Consider the following 14,127-nt stretch of genomic DNA (forward strand, 5'->3'; position numbering starts at 1 on the left):
AAACTATTCTAAGCTCCTTTCAGAAGAAGAACGAAGTAGTAATTAATTAATAAAATATATTAATAAACAAATCATCTTTAGATTTTTCTCTCAGCATTCTGGAAATACACTTGATATAATTTTCTTAGATGACAGATATAGTAGTCATCCCATTGACATTCTATGTTAAAAAAGGCTGATGTGGCTAAAAATAACAATTCCTTAGTAATTTCACAGAGTCACCAAGGGAAGAAAAATTTTATCAGCTTTCCTAAAATGCAGGTGTGAAAATTTACTCCATCTGACTAAAATAGATTTTTAGTGTGTTTCTTGATCAGTATATTCTACTCTACCCTTTATAATGAATATGATTAACTCAGTAACCATGACTGCTAAAGACATCAAGTGATTTCTAGATCATGAAAAGCTTGAGAGACAAATATGGTATCTTTAATAATGTCCTTTTACTATTCAATCGTGACAATATAGAATTAATTTTTAAATGCAAGTCTAATTTGTTTATTAGTGATATACTAGCAGGCCAGAGATTTCAACAGAAGAAGAAATTTAAGCAAGCACAGTTTTTTTATCCTGGTATTATTATTTGGCTAGTTATAATAACAAAGTAGTAATTCCATAAGCAGCTACTTTAGGAGGGATAGGTTATTCTTTCTTGTACCCTAGCTATTCTGCCGTTATAACAATGTATTGAAAAACTATAGATTTGGTCCTGCTTGTATTCTGGAATGGACATAGTAAGAACACTTGAATGTCTAACAGCATGAATGTGTGTACGTACAAAATGTATTCTGTCTTAAAATTCTAGCTGTACTGTGTCTTAAAAACAAAACAAGCACAGGTTGTTTTAGCTGTATTTTTTGTCCCAGTGAGGAAAAGTCTCTTCAGGTACAAAGATCTTAAACTTTGGGATGAAATAATGACCAGAATGTTTCCTTAAATTAGAAGGTTGCTATTGTAAGTAATAATAAGAGTTTGCAAATGTTAATCCTGTAAGATCTCTTTAACATAACTAAAAACACAATAATTCCAAATAAACATCTGCATATTCGAAGTATTAGGCAATAAATACGCCTGTATTAGTCAACAGTATAGAAATAAAGCAAAATTTAATTCACATTAAAACATAATACCAATTAAAGTTGTCTTGGCATGTTTGAAAAATTACTTTTAATAGACTTGGCATCCACACTATTACAAATAGAAGAAAAAGAATAGAGAAAGGATCTATTTCTTTCTAGCTTTTGTTTTCATCTCTACAGTAACACTTATAATCATACACTGGGATTACTGGCCATAAACCTTTTTAAAATTAGCAAATAGCTGGACAATGTCGATGTTGCTAGTTGCTATTCAAGTTTCTGATTCATGGCTAGGAGACAGATCCATATGTTTTCTCTATTTTCTTTTTTGATTTAGAAAGATTTCATAAAGCCACTAATAAAACTACATAACACAGGCATAATCAAAGAGGAGAAAAACAGCTTACATACCTAATGGGGACAAAAATGCATTCCTCATTTGCTGGAAGTATGAATGATTTGCTAGAAAAATTCATGAAATAAGTTTTTTTGAAATAGACACGTGTTTTTTAGGGTTCTTTTTAACTTTTCACATAAGAAATTAGTGAAATGTAGGAAAGTAGATGCAATAGACTTATATACTCAGAATGAAACTCCTCTGGAAAAATAAAGTATTAATATGATTCAGATTTTTACTCACATTTTAATATTTTAAAAATCTTTCTTTAAATACTAAGTGAACTAGAACCCAAACTTTCAAGGAACTGACAACATTAACTAGATTTTCTTAAACAATATTATATCATAATATGAAATTAAGGAAGGTTTAAATATCTTTTTCAAATTCAGTTGGCTATTTTTTCCAAGTTCAATAACACAAGGAAGATTTTACTTAGGATACTCAGTGTTTCTCAACCTTGACAATTTAAAGGCATGTGGACTTCAACTCCCAGAATTCCACACAGCAATGCTGGCTGTGGAATTCTGGGAGTTGAAGTCCACATGCCTTAAAATTGTCAAGGTTGAGAAACACTGCCATGCAACTGAAGTAACTTTATGATCAAAAGAACAATTGTAAGAAGTTTAAAGGCAAGGTACAATGCAATCTTGACATAAGGTCCCATTCAAATTTGATCTCATGACTAAATTTAAGATTGTGCTTAAATTTCTCAAATATTGGATCTTGTCCAGCTTTGGTAAAATTTATTAATTAATTATTCTCCAATATATTTAAGATGTTACCAGAGACTTTATATGAACATTGATAAAAAATACTCTTCTATACTTGGATGTTTTTAGTTTTCAAATGCTCATTAGCATTAAATGAAATTATTGTTTATGAATATAAAATAAGTGTATTCTCTTTCCAGTATAGTTAAGATCATCCTCTGCATTTCCTACATCGCTCCTCTCAAGTTAATGTGATTTAACATGTGTAAATTTGGCTTTAAACTAATTAGATGCTCATGGCTTTTCTCCTATAGTTAATTTACACCCACTGCAGAATGAGCTGTCATCACACTAATGAGATTTTTCTCTTCTTGCAAAAAGGCAAACCTATATCATTCCAACTATGTGTAATCTGTGAAAAATAATATTTGCAGCTAATTGTTCCAGTGCTAACCATTTTCTTATTTTGATGTCATTAGATGTAAACATGCTACTTTGATCATGTTCCTAGGTCAAACAACTGCAGTAATACAAGGAGCAAACATACATGTTTTGTAAAGCAAAGAACAATGACATCATAAGAAGATATAAGAAGAGTGAGGAAAACACACACTACAATAAGTAAGCTGCTAGAAATAAATAAATTTGTGTGCACTGTGTACATTGATTTAACTTGTAGAAACAATTTCCATTAAGAGATGAACAAATTTAGTTTATTATTTTTTAATAATCTCTTTATGTGTTTTGGAATACTTTAAATTAGACAATAGGGTCAAGTAGTAATGTTTCCTTAAAGTACAATGAACTGTAGCTTTATATTAAAAACTAGAATATTCAACCTCTTAACATCATTTCAAATATAGAATAATGACAGAAACCACTATTCCATTTAAGAAATCTGCCTATCTTGTCTTCAGGAGATTTATGTTGCACACTACTAGCATGTATGTTTTAGAGATTCTAAAAAGGATTCTGTCAAAATACCTGATACTTAACATTAGAATTTAACCTTACTTTACTGTATTTTGAATGCTAGTTTTGAAATAAAGATTCTGAAATATTTTTTCCAATATTGGGTTTGTTTTGGTCTTTCAATCCCTCACGAACATTTCTTCATCCAGGATGATCAGAGAGCAAAAACTATTGTGATATTTTTCTCCTATTTAAAGTCTTCATTGTTGGGAGTTTGGGAGTAAAGGGAGAATGGAAGAAATACAGGAAAAATCAATAACAATATCTTCCATTATTAATCACCAAAGGCTTAGGATTAAAGATGAAACCTTCTATGTCTGACAAAGTCCTAGGGGAACCTAGAAGGTGACTGCTCTGCATGGAGAAAAATGAACACATATTGTTAACCACAAAACTACCGGTCTACAAGATTGGCTCTTGTCATATCTTGTATTTTCTCTCCTCTGTTAAATCATGCTCATTAAACAAAACAATTAAATTTAGAGGAAATAAAATGTTATCTACTCAGTCTTGCCTTCTTTTATAGACACACTGACTTGATCTTATCTGAATAGCACCAATTATATTTCAATATAAAGGGAAGAAAGAAACAGCATACAGTTAACCAAAAAGGTGAACAACTGTTATTAATACATATATCCATGAAAAAATTGATTGCATTTCAAAAAAATTTGATTTGGAGATTTAGCCTATTGCGGCAAATAAATTCCAATAATCATTTTACATATTAATAATAAATAAGCATATTGAAACCTAGTTAATCTGAATAAACGTCCCTTGCTATTTTCTTCTTTAATATATGAAGTACACTAAAGCCTATAGGGAGAGAGCCAAGACATGGAATCAAGAAAAGGCTTTTCCATTAATCAATAACTATTTTTCTGTTCATTGAGATACTCTTCTGTCTGTTTCTGGCTAATTCAAGAAATCCCAAATATCTTAACAAAGGTCATTGGCATGGGGATTCAGATTATACTGCTGCAAAAAAAAACAACTTTTCACGATTCATCAGGTATTGGGAGATTTAAAGATTTAAGCAGCAATGCATTATTCTGAATGTCAGTGGCAAACTATTGTTTAATGCCCACTGATGGTTCCCTATGGATTCTTAATGGCATAACTGAAAGGTTTCCAAATTGTTGACACCATATTCAGATTTTCCAAAATATCTATGACAGATGAGCCTCAAACTGCTTAGAAGCAGCTTAATATAGGTAATGTTAGCCAGAAGGATTGATAGGCGTACACACAATGAGCTTGCTACAGTTAGACACATATAAGCTGTCTGAGCAACCTTAAAGGAACACTTTAAAATATATATCTACAGACTTGGGAAAAAAAAACATACATTACTTAATTCACCGATAACCCGAGGACATTACTTGCCAGCAAGTTCTACCGATTCGGAAGCTTATAGGATCGGAGTTCAAATAGGCAGCGCACAGATACAATCAAATCAACAGAGACTCGGTCTTCTGCTGACTGACTCCAACCGTGTGTCGGCTGAACTCTCAAGTGTTTTCTCTCTGCTGCTGAGAGCAGAACAATTCACTCGCATTACCTTTCGAATGATCCAGCGAGTTTTGTCCTCTTTAGAGGAACTCAGCACGACTGACTTGGTGGAATGGAATTAAATGGGTGGATGCGCCCTAACGGGGCTTCGAACCAAGGCGCCAAAGAGCAGGCTCCTCGCAGCGCTGGCGCGTCCTATCGTGGACCGGCTGCTCCCTCCAGCCGAGGCAAAGAAGGAAACCCACGCAAAGCGCCCCAAGAACACGCTGCCCCAAACACCCCTTTCCTTACCTTTTCTCCACATTCACATGACACCGCCTCCTCCCCAAACCGCGGCTGGAGAGAGAAAAGCAGGGGCGCTGGTCTTCGCTTGAACGGCTGCCGGCGCCTCGCGCTCTCTTTGACGGCACCTCACGCCCAGCCCAAGAGAGGTCGCTGATGCGGTGGCCGGCGATGACCTTCTCGCCCGGCGGTACTGAGGGGAGAAGGAAGAGGGCGGGAAGGCGGGTGAGGCAGGGGCGTGTGCGCGTGAGAAGGCGGCGGTGCAGCCCAGCAAGGAGGGAAGGCGAGAGCAGGCAGGTGGACAATCGCTCGCTTTTCCCCTCAGCCAGTCAGGACGTGCGGCAGCCTCTGCGGTCCGCGCCCCTCGCCATGTGCTTCTCCCGTGCTTCTCTTCCTGCCGCTCTGGGAGGAACAGAAGCTGCGCCCACCGCCCTCCTCCCTTGCGACCGAGCCGTCTCCACCTCCCGCGAGTTGCTCCGGCTATTGCGGCTTGCCCGACGTCCCCCTTCTTCTGAACGGTCTGTCTCCGCGCACACACCCCTTCTTTGCCTCCTGGTCCCATTTATGAAGCGCCTTCGCCATCACGTGTTAATGTGCCTTTGTCCTGTCGTTGGCAGCCGCGGCAGCAGAACCCGGCAACAGCGACGAGCGCGAGGGCGGGAGAAAGCGGGGGAGGACCGGGGAAGAGACCTGAGCGCCAAACTTCGCGCGTGCGGCAGAGAAGGCAGCGACTAGCAGCTGCTCGAGCGCTTCGCGGGGCAGCACTTTGGGCAGCGGGAGGCAAATGGGCCAGCTTCTGCCCCAAAGGGGGCGGTGGGGCGGGCTGACGAGAACGGGGTAGTGGGCTAACCTGGCCACCAGGAAGGGGGCATTTATGGAGTGCTGAGGGAGAGGCGGTTTCGGTGAACTTGTAGGGCACGGAGAAGCTGCCCAGCTCACAAGGCCGGGGGGGGGGAGGCTATCTCCGCGTAGTTTCTGGAGGGCGAGGGAAAATGCGCTCCTTGAGGAGAGGAGCAAGATTATCATACAAAGCGTCGAGCACCCGCTCCCGCCCAATTCTCTGGGAGAGCTCTTTTCCTAGGGGGCCAGTGCAGCTTGGTGCCTTGAATTCACGAATACTACTACAACGCCCATTTTAAGGCCCTGTGGATGCAGGCGGGGCTGTTCGGAGAGAAGCAACGTTCCTTCGCGAAATCCGAGCCCCAGTGGTTCGTTCTTTGAGAAGCACCTGGGCAATAGCATAGTGGCATGTTCGTTGCGTTCGTGGAAGCCCTGGAGCCTCGCAGCATATCCTAGGCCAGCCTTCCTCAACTTGACTTCCTCCAGATGCGTTAGGATTACAAATCCCAGAATTCGCGGCAGGGTGAACTCTTGTCATTCCAAAGCATCTGGAAGGGTCAGATGTCCGAAGGCTGTACTGAGGGATGAGATTGGCGTAGACTGAGGCTTAACGGGAAGTGGCACTGCAGAAGGGCTTCTCTTATTTATTAGTTATTGTGATACCTTGAAAGGCAGCCTGGGTCAGCCCTCGCCCCGGGGAAGACGACTCTCGAGCTAGCTGTGCCTCTTTTTCCTCCTTTCCGACAACTCCCTGTTTTGCAGAGAGGTTCTCCCCATTCATCTAGTTGCGGGCTTTCAATTCTTCACAAGTACGAGCCCTTCTCCCTGAGAGAGCTTCTCTTTGGAACTGGGGAGTGGGTTTTTTTTTCCTCCCTGGGCCACCTTTCTTTTAAGCGAAGTGCGAGTGCCAACATTTAACTTTTCGTGGGGCGGAGGCAGGAAGCGGGTGCGCTTTTCGGTAAGGTCAGGCGGCTGAAGGTGTTTGTTGGCTGCCTGCGATTCTCTTCACTGCCAGGGCACGTGGCGCCCTGCGCCATAGTCCGTAATTAACCGAAGATTTATTGGTTGGTGCTGGGCTTAAATGTCAAGGCGAGGGTCCGGACGTTTCTTTTCCCGCCCTTTGGAAAACGCGGGGCTCAACCAGGGGAAATCGGAAGGCCAGCGAAGTGTTGCAATCGGCGGCAAAGTGAAATAAGCGAAGAACTAAGACCCACGTTATCCGGTCCATTTTTACTTTAAAATGCACCGACTCACTGCCCTTTATGGGCTTTACAAAGCCACATTGTGCTTTGTTAAAGGTTAAGGTTATGAATATGAAGTGGGAGCAGAATGTTGTTAAAAATTGATGTTGTCTCTTTAATAGCTGGATGGCTCTATTAGGCGATCAGTGCTGCAAATACCTGCGTGGCTGAAATATCTACCATCTGCCTGATTGTCTTATCTATATTGTTTTTAATATGATCTCAGTCTGGGAACCCTAGATAAATCATATATATGCAGTTTTTGGTACTGCTTTGCAGTTGGCTTCTGTTTAGAAGCCTTAATTGTTTTAGTCTTCTATTACAGGATGCTTACTGAATAATGGCTATTCCCAGACCACCAAGTGATATAATCCAGCCCTCCCCACTCTGGAAGAAGCACCCAAGCCATATTATCCATGGGCACTTTGAATGTACTCAGATTTTCACATGTGCCTGTTTTCCTGGATGTAATATTCCCTCTCTTCAGTATCACTGATTGCCAGGTAAGCATATATAGGACTACTGTAAAACAAGAGTCATTTTTGTTCCTTATTGCGTTCCCCCCTCACATGTTCATTTCTTCTTATAAGCCTTTGTTGCTTATATATTTGTTTTACATAATACAAGACAAAACATTTTATAACAAATGTTGGGTCCAAGCCTAGGATTTCCACATTTTGATTTTTTCTATTCTTAAGGCAAATATTTCAGAGCTTCTGAAATGAAGACAATATGCAAACTGATGAAAACTAAATACTTTTTCAATATAGGTTCTTCCTTAAAGATGGTAACACTACACCATGATTTAATGAAAAAAATGTCAATTTTTGTGTTAAATATTTTGTAAAACCAAGTATTGGCATTGGTACTGGTGCCACTGGAATCAAACCAGGATTTCTTTTCAGTGAATATTTCATGAATGCACATGAGCAGCACTGCCACAAAGAGAGCAAGAAACCGACTCCCAAAGTTCTTCACAAATCTCTGCTCTTGCTAGGAAAAATAAGCTGTACAACTTTATATCGGGCTTTTCTGAAAGTAAGTTTGGCTGCTCAGAGGAATTCGCATTAGATGGTCATAGCTCTCTAGAATTGCATAAGCCAGTGTAATGGCAATGGCTGTGATCAAGCCATTGTTTGTACCTATGAAACTTGTTAAATATTAGAAGATTAGCGTTCTATATAGGACATAATAGAGTATCTTCATAACTTAAAAGTTGAAAATCTACAATTTGTATCTAATATTCCTTACGTCTATTGAGGCATGTTTTCACAGCTTGGAGTATATGTCCTCATACGTAGAAGATAATGGTCACAAATAAAGTTGCATCTGCAAAATTTGTGTTTCAGTTACATCTTGACAATTGCCTTTCTGTCCATCTTGCTTAGAAAAATAATAATGCAAACTCCATAGATTTGCTGCAAGAATAAATGAGATAATGATATTTTGTTCATCAAGAAGATAGCAGATGAATGCATATTGGCAATATGCAGAATACAGAATTTCTTCAAAGAGTAACGTCTTTAAGTATAGAACTTGATGTTTGAAGTGAACTGCTCAAAACATGGACTTCTAATTCATTTGCAATTAATTTTAATGTACATTCTATGCAAAAAATGTAAAGATTCTCTGGAGTTGGGATTAACTCTTGTTGACTGTATCAGTGTAGCTTATTGGCCATGTTACAGAAGTAGGTTACCATTGCCTTCTTCCAGAATGTTGCTTCTTCCTCTCAATTTAGCCATTAGTCCTGGAGTTCCAAGATGGCCATCCATTCAAGTAGTAGGTAGGTCTAATCTTGTTTAGTTTTCTAGATCAGCTAAATCAAACCCCCATCACAAAATACTTCAACTGGCCCAATGTAATTTGGGCATAAACTTCACAAACATATTCTTCTGAGTTAATACACATTTGAATTGCACATCCCATGAAAGAAAACATTTAATTTCAATAGAACGTGTAACAGGATCCTGTCTGTTTCCTCAGAATGAGTGTTGATGCTCTGTGGATCTGTTATACAGGATTGCAGTGCCAGCTATAACTTACTTTTGGAAGGTTGAATTAAGAGTATTAACTAAAAGATCAATTCCTTTGCATCCAATAGAACGTTTTGCTTGGTGGTTAAATTAAAGGTAAAGGCTTACCTGTCCAGTTGTGTCTGACTCTAGGGCACATTGCTCATATCCATTTCTTAACCAAGGGAGCCAGCATTGTTGGAAGACAATATCTGTGATTAAGTAACCAGCATGGCTATACACCAAAGATGCATGGAATGCTGTTACCTTTCCACTGAATTGGTACCTATTTATCTACTTGCATGCTTTCGAACTGGTAGGTGGACAGGAACTGGGGCAAGGAATGGGAACTCACCCAGTTGTGCAGTGCTTAGGTTTCAAACCCAGGTTATCAGCTTTCCGGCTGACAACTTCAGTGTCTTTAACTATCGTGCCCTTTATGATGGTTAGATTAATATCTCTTTTTTTTTCTCTAGCTGCTCCATTCAAAGTTTACAATATTCCCTTATGTTTGATTCTCAATACAATCCTACTTTAGGCTAAGGAATATTAGTTCAAGATTATGCAGTATATAAACAGTTTAAGTGTCTGGAGATTCTCAATCATCCAGGTCATGGTTGTCCCAAAGGTGCTGAATAAGCTTGGATGAGAAGCAAAATGTTTTCAAGGGAAAAAACAAGAAAGTCCAATTGCCTTTTGGAAAAACATCTTTGGGATAAACAGTTTAAGGTAATATTTGAAATGGGCAATCTAAAGTCTCCAGCACTGCAAGTGTGTGACATAGTAGCTTTCACTTTGTCCTGCCTGCTTCAGTAGGACTGCCTACAAGGAGGATCAACTATATCAAAATAGTGAATGTGGCTGGATGATCAAAGCTTGGACTTATTTTATATATATGGTGATTCATACCAGCAATTTGGTGCCATTGGTTTCTTGGGCTCATTTCCCTGTACTCCACCCTTCATCCTTCCTCCAAAAAGCAAAATGAAACCTGGCTACCCCAAGGATGGCAATGCCTGCCTTAATATCTATCGAGAGGTATATAACTTGCTAAACCTCAAAATAATTGTCCGATTGCAATTTATATTGAGATGGGACAAACTAAGGAAGATGATTTCAGTTCTCTGAACCCAGTAGATCAATTCTTGGTATAATTTAAATAATATTACTTTTTACCATTAAATTTTATGACACAGAAACCAAACAATTTGGCACTTAAGAAAGCAGCCTCAGAGTTATATAGTTATGTTAAATCAGCCCCCTCTAAAAATAACTATATTTCTAAGAAGAAAGATAACAGAATAGTCTTCCCTTTCCTTGTTCCTTTTGCCATTTGCTTTTTAAACTCACAAATCAGCAGCAATAATACAGCACTAACCAATCTGAAGACTTCATGCTACTAACTCTGAGATTCTGATCTTGTTTTTTGGTTCTGGTTTTTTTTTTTGGTTCTAATTTTCTTTAAGCGTTTCATATCCTCAAGCTTCTTTCTGATTGATGGTAATCCAAATAATAAATGTGCAATGAAAGGTATTTATTTGGAAATGGCTTTGCTATCTGGGGGAGAGAAGAAGTGATCATGTTTGTGCTAAGGAAGAGTGCTTGTATATCTGCAATTTTTCTAAGTGATATATAAAGAAAGGATCTTTATTTAACACTGCAGTAGATCACACTATATTTCTGTAGTTCCTTATGTTTCTACAGGGTCTCGTCATTCTTATTTAGCTCTTTTCTTAAAGGAGTCTGTCTGCAATGCTTCTTGTTTTGTTTGGTTTTTTTTTAATTTAAACCATTAGGAACTGTTTACCTCATCAGGTCCCACCACTTTTTTCCTTCCTGAAGTAAAAGACATTCAGTGAATATCAACAGACCAGAACCAGCCCACAGAGAGAGCTCAGGGACATGCTTTCTTTTCAGGGCTCATCCCTCCTCCATGTTTACAGCTTGTTTTAAAAGCTTCAGCTTGAACTGATAGGACAGATTTCAGCAGGATAGTTAGTTTTCCGTCTTGTTTTTAAATAAAATAAAACTCAAAAGCCTTTTACTGCAAAAAGTATTGGTTCAGTAGTTCTTGCTGGAGAACTGGTTTAATAGATATTATCCAGGAAAGGTAATGCAAAAGAGTGCTGGAGGTGATAGACAGACAGACAGGTAGGTAGATTAGATAGTTATTTTACACCAAGGTAACATAAGAGAAAAGTTCATATAAAAGAATGTATTCCAGCAAATAGTAGAATAGCTTAATATTTTCCTGTTGATTCTAGTCTCCCTCTGAGGTGTGTCAGGTCGTCCTATCTTGGAGCTCCACAAAATAGCCAGCAAGCAGGAACGAGAGACACACAGACGTTTAATGCGTTCCGTACAGGAATAAAGTCGGCACTGAGAGTGGCTTGCTCTAAGTGCCTTTACATAGGGAGCATGCCCGCCCCACCCACACAGGACCTAGCCCCACCCACAAACCATCTGGCCTAGAAGGCATAAACCCTAGGCCCAGCCCCTCCCTGCTCCTTTCCCGGACTAGCAGCCCATCCAGCAACACATCCAGCCATCTTCTCAGCGACCAGGCTCTCCCCCATCCTATGTCGGCCCTGCGAGGCTCCAAGGGAGAATGTTACCCGCACAGAGCGAGGCGCCTGAAGAGGACGTCACACGCAGCTCCGACGAGCAAACGGGAGGAGACCAGCAACGCTGGGCCAACGGAGCTGAGCGGCGGCACCGGTGAAATGCAGGTGGGGTTGCTGGGCGGTGGGGTTGGCTGGCAGCGTCCCTGCCTCATATACAGTCGGCTTCACAGGGCTCGACATGCCGCTCCCCCTACCAAGGGTCCCCCTAGAAAGTAAACAAAACAGAGTTAATGATCCCGCTCCCTTGTTCTCGTATGTTCCGGCCTTCCCCCTGGTTTATCAGGGTATTTTTGATGGTATGTCCGGATTAGTCGAGGGGCATGCATATCGGCCTCTTTCACCCAAGTCGTCTCCGAGAAAGGATACCCCTTCCACAGGACCAGGTAATATAAGCCCCCCCCAATTCTCCCGAGAATCCAGGATTTCCTGGATCTCATAGTGGCCAGGCGCTACAGGACCCGGGGTTTCCGTTATGCGGTCACGGGAGACTGGTTTTAAAAGGCTACTATGAAATACGGGGTGTATCTTACCCAGGAACCGGGGAAGTTGGTGTCACACAGTTACTGGGTTAATCACTTGTGCGATCCGGAAAAGACCAATATACTTTGGTCCCAGTTTTCTACAAGGGACTCGCAGGCATATGTATTTTGTATACAAGTAGACTATGTCCCCCACCCTGAACGGTTTGTGGGCTCTGCGTTTCTTGTCCGCTTGTACCTTTGCAGCATCTCTTGCTTTTGCTAAGGCCTTTCTCACCACACCCAACACCCCACTAACTCGGGATAGCCATTCACCAGGCTGAGTTAATATCCCCCGATTTTCCTGCAACCATGGATCGTGCGCAAGGGCCGTTTTCAGCTCATCCTCATCCACACATTCAGTGTGTAATCTGCCAGAAATTTGTTTGCTTATTGATTGATTGATTTGTGTGTAACCCATCTCATCTAGAAGTCAATCTGGATGGCTTACAAACACTAAACCAGTAAACATTAAATAATAATACAAATAAATAGTGATGATAATGAGTTATCATTGAAAGATAAGGGGGAGAAGAGAGCACGAAGAACACACTGTGAGAGGTAAGGTCTTCTCTTAATCAGATAGCCACTGCCAGAGTGATGAAACTCTCCCTCCCCCCTTGGGACTCCAATTGGCAGAGCCAAGTCTAGTTTAGCCAGTTGCTGAACTACATCTCTCAACATAATGGTCATAAAGGTTTGGGCTGCTGAAAGTTATTCAGCAGCCTCTGGAAAAGCATTACTAGATATTGATTTAACAAGAATCTGATTATTATGGCTCCTTTGTAAGACTCAACATAGTTCTGCAGTCGCATTTACTTAGATCAGATTAAAAGCTGTGGAAAAGCTGCAAACACAATTATACCTATATATCAATTTGTTCACTGTGCCTGAATACAGTGCACACTATGATACATGACTAATATTGTACTGTACTAATGATAGTACAACTAGCCTTGTTCTGTGTTAATACTAGTCTGTGCAATAATGTGAAGATATTCACAATATTTAATATAATTAGAATTACATTGGTGCAGTAATAGCCTTGATAGCTTAGCTTTTTCGTTTTTTACTAATCTATATCTTTTACTATACATTGGGGAATATTATACCTGTGTTGCAGAAATCTGCACAGTAACAACTGTTTGCTGTCATCCAATGGTCATCCAGCAGTCCAGATGTATTTTTTCTGAATGTATATTGAATATTTTTTGCACTTTGGTACTTAGGACATGTGTGGATTTATTATCAAGTTGGCAATCATGAGATTATTACACAGATAGTCTCCCATATATTGCTGAATTATAACTGCCAGCATTCCTAGGAAGCCAGGACTTGTCACAAATTACACCTGTTTGGGATTATCCTAATTCATTTTAGAGTATTGATTTCACTTTCAAGGGTGTGTCAATGCTGTAACTCATCTTTCCCCAATCTAATATCCTTCAGATACTTTGGTGAGACTACAGATCTTGGAATTCCTGGCAAGCCTAACTGAGAATTATGGAGTTGTGGTCCTAAGGCATTTGGGGAGCATGAGGTTGGGAAAATTCTGTATATCTCTCATACTCCTAAAAACACAATGTATGCTCTTCTAGATATTGCTAAGCTACAATTCCCAGCCCACGTGATCAACAGTGCAGAAGATGATCTGGATAAATATACACTGCACTCATACTAATATTCACTCCAAAAAGATTCACTTCCCAAAGCCTTCATTGTTTGCTAATGAAGAATCATGTGAATTACAGCAAAAGAGCTATTAAGAGCACAAAGCAATTCTGTTATCCATTAAATAAAAGGGTATTTTTCTACACTTTACAGACCAGCAGATAAAAATCTGTTGAATTTAAGCAGAGCATGGGCTCTGGAATTAAATGGCCAAAAATTCATTAAACAATGACTATTAGCTACAGTTTCTGAGTTGGCTACTG

The 14,127-nt window shown here is 39.9% G+C and overlaps 1 protein-coding gene across 2 annotated transcripts in view; it reads right to left on the minus strand.

Annotated features, from left to right (window-relative positions):
- CNR1 (cannabinoid receptor 1) overlaps positions 1-5,790 on the minus strand; it is a 31,381-nt gene extending 25,591 nt beyond the window's left edge. Inside the window, exon 1 of one of the 2 annotated variants that reach the window (XM_039343096.1) lies at positions 4,965-5,790. The gene's annotated coding sequence lies outside the window, so the exon portion shown is untranslated. Of the gene's footprint in view, positions 1-4,509; positions 4,725-4,964 lie in introns of those variants that run through there. The other variant, XM_039343097.1, reaches the window with a different exon arrangement.
- Positions 5,791-14,127: the final 8,337 nt, after the last annotated feature.

This window comes from Crotalus tigris, unplaced genomic scaffold, assembly GCF_016545835.1.
Source record: "Crotalus tigris isolate CLP2741 ecotype Arizona unplaced genomic scaffold, ASM1654583v1 scf7180000017833.3397121, whole genome shotgun sequence".
NCBI lineage: Eukaryota > Metazoa > Chordata > Lepidosauria > Squamata > Viperidae > Crotalus > Crotalus tigris.